We start from the raw sequence: 7,233 nt of genomic DNA, 5'->3' as shown, positions 1-7,233 counted from the left end.
TGATTAAAGGAGTAGATTATCTCTCGAACTGGCGCCCTATATTTGTACAGTGTACACGGTGTAAGATTAAGCAAACCAGCTAGTGGGTCAGACTGGACTCACTGACTGACTGATTCTGGCTCTCTTACACGGTCATCTCTCTTTCTATTCATTTATCGTTATCTTTTCATTCAACATTTGCTCTATGACATCTCACCAAATATTAGTACACATATAGAAGTAAAATGAGAAACTGTTTTCACCCAAACTGTTATTCTTGCACTAAAACATGTTTTCACAGCATTCACCATCATATAGAGCAATGTTTTCTCTTTTTCCATCTGATTCTGAAACCTTATATTTGAGAAGAAAAGAATAAGGTCAATTGGTCAAATAAAAGAGACACAGCAAGAGGGAAGCAGAGATAAGTTAATAAGTATGGTTGTTTTGAGGCTTTTGTGTACTGTCTTCAACGGTGTGTGTACACAATATTCAAAAAACAGTATGTAAAATGAGTAGAATGTGGCATACTCATACAAGCATAGTATTCATACAAGCAGACAATCAGCGTTTCTGGAGTGTGCACCAGTGGACACTTTGCAAAGAGACACCATTTTCAAAGTTAGAAGGTTGTTCCTTGTGGTTAAATTGTACTTGTTTAACAACATTGCGTTGTTTTGTTGTCACAAGTGATGTTAGTACAAGCAGATTTTTGTCATTTTTTAATTATCATCCTCTAGGTTTCTGTTTGGTTTTAAAGGGGTCCTATTATGCTCTTTTACAAAGTCTTGATTTTGTTTTGGGGGTGTACTAGAACATGCTCTCATGCTTGGTGGTTCGAAAAACACATTATTTTTCACATAATTTAAATTATTACAATACCTCTCTCCCTAGGCTGGCACAAACGGCTCGATTAGTTCCGGCTTTGATGAAGGTCCGCCTTCCGAAAAACAAAATGTGTTGTGATTGGTTAGCTTTCCCAGTGCGTTGTGATTGGTGAACAGCTGTTTCAGTACTGCCCCACCCCTTTTTCCGTCATTCAACAAAAGCTTTTGGTGAATCCGGCACTTCTCACACGTGATGTGGAAGCTGTCCTCAGTAAAATGCGTAGCACACAATAGCAAATTGGGGTTATAATGCTCAGGAACAGAGTTAAAAAGTAAATTGCAACCACTGTTTCCAGACATCATCCGCTTTCGGAAGCCCAAACAAAGACGTTTGGGCATGGCGGTGAAAAAAACAGTGTTTCAGGCGGTCGCACACCGGACGAGAAGCGCAGCGTCGCGCCACGTCTTTACAATTCAAATACATAATTTTTTTATTAGTGTAGGCACACCGGCGGCATCTGTCCGCGGCGCCTAGCTACGTCGTGTTGTACTTGTAAGAATTGTTCTAGACCAGCGGTTCTCAATTCCAGTCCTCGCGTACCCCCCGCTCTGCATGTGTTGCACGTCTCTCTTTGTTAACACACCTGATTCAGATCATCTCGTTAGAAGTGAGCTCCGTGCATGAACTGTGTTCCGATTGACATGGTCCCTACACAGTGTCCATTGCTCCCTACTCCCTGAGCAGGGGAAATCCGTTGAAGTTTACTTCACGAGGACTGGAATTGAGAACCGCTGTTCTAGACATGCCAAAAAATTTGAGGCTACAGCACAGCAGCTCTTCTTCTTGGTTTTCTCTGATGCACTAACTCTGCAGCAGCACCACTTCTTCGTCGTCTCGTCTAATGCGCTCACTCAACATAGCGTTCGAACCACAACCTCGCCCTCCCCACCCCCCAACCATTTGAATTTCTGTAGGCGGGAATTATTTGTAATGATATTCCAATGAGCCGCTTTGTGATATCACAAAGCCCGGAAAACAAATGCTGTACTCCAAACGAGCCGTTTGCTGTAGTTCTTGAAAATGGATTTAAAAAAAACTAAATATCTCCCTTTGGAGTGGACTTTGAGATTTGTAACTTTCTAGATCTTTTTTATGCTCAAACATACACACTACACACTGACTAAAATTAAAAAAGTGAAAAAGCATAATAGGACCCCTTTAAGTTTTGAAAGCAGGACTTTCATTTTGACAGAGATGAGAAGTGGTGCACCAGAGCAGAGACTCACATTTGCTCCTGCATTTGAAGCTCCATTTCTTTATCCCTCTCTAAGTTAGTTTCTGTTTTTATTGCAGATAAGTTGTGCGTGTGTTACGTACTATCTTTAAATTAAACTGTGATTGCTAAAAAAAAACATATCAGTTGACCACTAGTTACTATGTCATAAAGAACACCGTTCTAAGGACAATGCCATCTTGGTGGATGTAGTATGTCCTAATATACTAATATATTGCACACCTGTACAAAGATTGACTCATCTTTTTAAAACTTCTTCACTGATTTAAGTACCATGAAAATAGGTGCTGTTCCTGGCAATGTATTAAAATTATTTATAACCTGAAAGTCTTACCCCAGCATGTATTAATTTTCATTTTTATATTAAAGGTCTCTTTGTACAAGAGAAAAACATTATATCCCTATCACATAATTACAGTATATCTGTTCTGTGCAATGATTGTCTATGACTGATTGCTTTTTAGAGCTTTTAAAGCCTTTGACACAATTAATCACAAATTCAATTTGTCGTCTGACACATTAATGATATATCATTACTTTTTCTCTTACATTATAAAAATAATCTCAAATGCAAGATTAGCATGCAGTTCACTCTGGGTTATCTGATTCACTGACAAAATCAGACTATGATTTATTGTTTTGTGAATGGGGAAAAAGATCGGGGTTTTTTGTCAATAACCATACCAGTGCCTGGGAACTGTCTGGTTGTTTCTGTATGCATCCATTCAATTTTAATACGTATCAGTCATTTTACATAGAGAACAAGCAGAGATTTCCATTTTCCTTTGTTACTCTAATGCATGCATTTGTATTTGCATATGTGAGAGAACAGACTGAAATCTGAGTGTAGTTTTTCCATCATTAATTTATAGCTCCATTAAGTAATGCCTTCGGCTTTTGTATTTATGACTAAAGTTTGAATGTAAAATCAAACTTCTGCCACATCAATACTTCACTACTGTATTACACAGATATTAATGTGTTGATCGATGAAGATTTTATGTTATGTTTTTCAAACCATCAATTTGAAGTTTTGAGGGTTAGACAGATGTTCACATGTGTGAAAAACATATTTTGCTGATGTTTGTGGTTCATTACATAATATGTAATTAATTGGTTTATGTGCAATGGAATGTTTTAGAAATGCAACCAAGGGGACAAAAGAGCCACAAGATTTTGGAAATATTTTAGTGCCAAATATAGAGTACTTACTATTGCAAGAACCTTTCTGTTTTTTTATTTATTTCTGCATTATAATGACCTTGGAATAGCCAAATTGAAAGTTGTTTCTTTGTGAACCGCCCATAGAATAATTTTGTGTCCATCACACAGTGAATCATTATGACTAATAAATCTGGACTGAATGTGAAAAATGTGTTCTCCTAATTAGCATTTTGTGTTCTATTTCTGGACATTAGAAGTCAGATCTTCATTATTTCTCCTGTCCGGTCCACATTCTACACAGTATAGGTTCAGAGAGGGCCTGGTCTCTGCGTGCTACATTTCCACATGAAGAACAACGCTAACACTGTCCTGTGTTCTGATTAGCACTGTGCTGGATCAGTGTTAGCGATGTGAGCATAGCCAGAGCCTGTGGCCTCCAAACTTAAGCCAAACTCCAGCCATGTGAGAAACTCTTTTTGTCCTGATGTAACCTCATAGTACACAGGGCTTTATATACTGTATGTGAACTAAAGACCAGCTGTATGTCCAAAGCTACAGTGTGTAATTTCTGTGCCATTATAATGCTAAAATTTGTCAATGTTGCTTTTAAATAACATTTAAAATCAGCAATAAATTCTGACAAGAAAAGTAGCATTTACACTGCTTTTTGCTCAAATTGTCCTTAATATTTATAGAATGATCCAGCTAATGCATGTGCATTTTCATAAACACTTTCAAAAATCTTACTGCATCATACTGAAAGGCAGAACTTCAATTCCTAAATCTTGCATATAGTGTTGTGTTCTGCAGGGATGATGTGCTTTTGTAGGCCAAAACCCAGAAACAAGTTAGCATTTTTTTAGCATTTATTTCCAGTCCCATGGTACTGAAGTCAGTGGGTTTTTGAATGGGATTTTGGTTAAATGCTTAAAGTCTGTGGTTGACACAAGCTCAAGACATTTCCATGTTTTATTCTATGACAAACTACATCAGTAATACCTCCTCGTGATTTTTAAAAAAGCTTTTACTTGTCTTGAAAAGGGTCATAAATGTCATCACACCGAACATGTACTCACTAGTTCGCTTTCATAATCACATTTTTGCAAACTATTCTAACTCAAAACGTTTAGGGAAAATGTTCAGAGTCTTTACTCTGAAGCTTAATGGTGGTGATGTTGAAGTCATGCTATGCTTAGCTTTTATTTTTGACGATTGTATTTAGGCTTCAAATCCATAAAGCTCTTTGTTCATGAATATTATCATGATTAACAAACCATGTAAGTATTAGAAACTTTTGTTGGCCACAGAGCTTATTTTCTGCAGTAATACAAAAGCCAGTGGAAAAATAATGTTGGGTTTTTGTAGAGGGAAGCAGGGTGATGCTAACTTACAAATACATTCACTGCAGCACTATATAGTATTTTATTCATATTTCTACTAGTGGACAAACTCCTCCTCCATAATACTATTTTCTACCAATCAAGTTGCTCAAACAAACCAAGAATATTTGTTTTGATATTGCCACACAGAGTATTCTACGTTTTGGGAAAATCAGCCTGCAAATGGCTTACAGTACATACAATGTAATGCATATTAAGCAAGGAAGTATTTTAAATTTGAATAAAAACATGTCCTGAATATCAATGACAGCGATGATTATAAATCTGAGATGAACTGCCTGAGAGATATAGAAACAACTGATCTGCTGGTATTTGCTGGTATAGCAATACAAAAGCAGCATATTTTATGAAAGCACTTTGTTTTGTGCCTGTAGATGGCAGAAGAGCCCAATCATGGCATATGTGAAGTTTTCTGACTATTGACTGTCTGAAAAGTATTGATCTGAGCTAATAGTGTGCTGACGTTCCTCAGCTTTCTAACCATTAATGTACTTTTAACATTCTGTTCTCTTTCTCTCTCTATACCCTTTTCTGTCTCTTTAATTTTCTCTCCCATGAAACACCTGCTGTTTAATTATTCAAGTCGCAAGCAAATTTTCTCAGTTTTTCCTACACCAATTATTTCCATATGCGCATACACTGTTATATGGATTTGTGTTGTGCTCTTTGTCTTTTGTGTGTGTGTGTGTGTGTGTGTGTGTGTGTGTGTGTGCGCATGTTAACAAGAAGAGTTTTCAGCCTCATATAATAATGTCCAGTGCTGAGTATTACAATATTATCTCTATGGCAACCACACACATTACATCATAGTTTTGCACTGAGTCACCTGGACCACCAGGCCTCTGACGTCAGTAACCCTAAGACCCGGTCCAGCTCTGAAATGCAATCCAGACGCAAACCAAAACAATATGCACAAAACGTGCCCTCAAGGAGCAAAAATGAAGCAAATAAACTTCAGGCTCCAAGTAACAAATGTTAGAAATAGACTTTCATACGAGCAGACTGGACTCACATGAAAGCAGAACAGCTCACACTGTAATTAATGGAGTTTAAAAACATCATTTAAAAAATGTGTTGAAAACTAAAGCTAGCAAACTTCATTTTATTTCTGTAATGTCTTATGAGGTTGCTTTTTGCCAGTTTTTAATTGATAGTTTGGTGGTTGTATTACTCTTATGAATGTTAGATGTTTACATTTTGTGAAGAAAATGTTAATAGTGTTTTTTCATGTACAACTAGCTGCCACAAATGATAGGGTGTCGTGGGAGGTCGACAGGGCTTTGCTAGATGGTTTCCAGCATGTTCTGGGGGTTGCTTGCTGGCCCAGATGATTCTTTGATAAGTCTTCTTTGGACATTTTTTTGTCTGAAATTTCATACATTTTAGAATTAGGGAAATTTCTAAATTTCAGAATTAGGGTCAATTGAAATCTAACCTTAAAGAGATACTCCACCTAAAACTGAAAATTGTTTCAAATGGTCTTTATTCAATCTCATGCAAACCAAGATGCATGTGACTTTCTTTGTCTCTTCTCGCTTGAGCTTCACTTGTGTCATAGTTCACAACACGCTTACTGTAGGTTGTGATTCACTTACATTCACAACTTGACCCTCTCATAAACACAAGTACAACAGTTGGCTGGATTTAGAGTTAAACAAAAAGAAAAATATTAGTATTATTCTATGTTTTTTTTTTACACACACCTGTTTATTATGTTCTTTTTAGCATCAACATTTGGACATCCATTCGCTTGGACACATTTGGATGGATTATTTTTGTAAAAAATTGTGTTTGTGTCCTTGTGAACAAAAAAAAAGTCAAATGCGTCTGGAATGGCACAAGGATAAGTAAATGATGAGAGAATTTACATTTTTGGGTGGACTATCCCTTTAAGGCCAGAAATATGCTTAAATGGAAAGTTCACTCAAAAAATGTTGTCATTTACTTATTCTCATGTTGTTCCAAACCTGTATGAGTTTCTTTTTTTCAGCTGGACACACACACACACACACACACACACACACACACACACACACTCATATTTGTTTCTGTGAATTGTGGGGACTTTCCATAGACTTCTATTACTTTTATACTGACCAAATTATATTTTCTATCACCTAACCCTAGACCTACCCCTTACAGAAAACCTGTTTGGATTTCAACACTTTCAGATAAACATCATTTACTATTTGTAATAATTATTTCCCTATTTTAATAATTTTTTCCCACGTGGGGAGGACCGCAGGCCGGTCCCCACAATGTCAAAAATTTCAGGTTTTACTATCCCCACAATGTAGCATAAACAAGTACACACACACACACACACACACACAAGGTGTTTTGAAGAATGTCGGTTACCAAGCAGTTGCTGGTAGCCATTGACTTACATAGAATTTTTTTTCTCCATACTATGGAAGTCAATGGCTACCAACAACTGTTTGGTTACTGACAATATTCTTCAAAATATTGTTGTGTGTGTGTGTGTGTGTGTGTGTGTGTGTGTGTGTGTGTGTGTGTGTGTGTGTGTTGAAGAAAAGAGAAACTCACACAGATGTGGAAAACCACGAG

The sequence above is a fragment of the Sinocyclocheilus grahami genome, unplaced genomic scaffold, assembly GCF_001515645.1.
Source record: "Sinocyclocheilus grahami isolate Dianchi unplaced genomic scaffold, SAMN03320097.WGS_v1.1 scaffold534.1, whole genome shotgun sequence".
Classification (NCBI taxonomy): Eukaryota; Metazoa; Chordata; class Actinopteri; order Cypriniformes; family Cyprinidae; genus Sinocyclocheilus; species Sinocyclocheilus grahami.
This window is presented reverse-complemented; position numbering follows the sequence as displayed.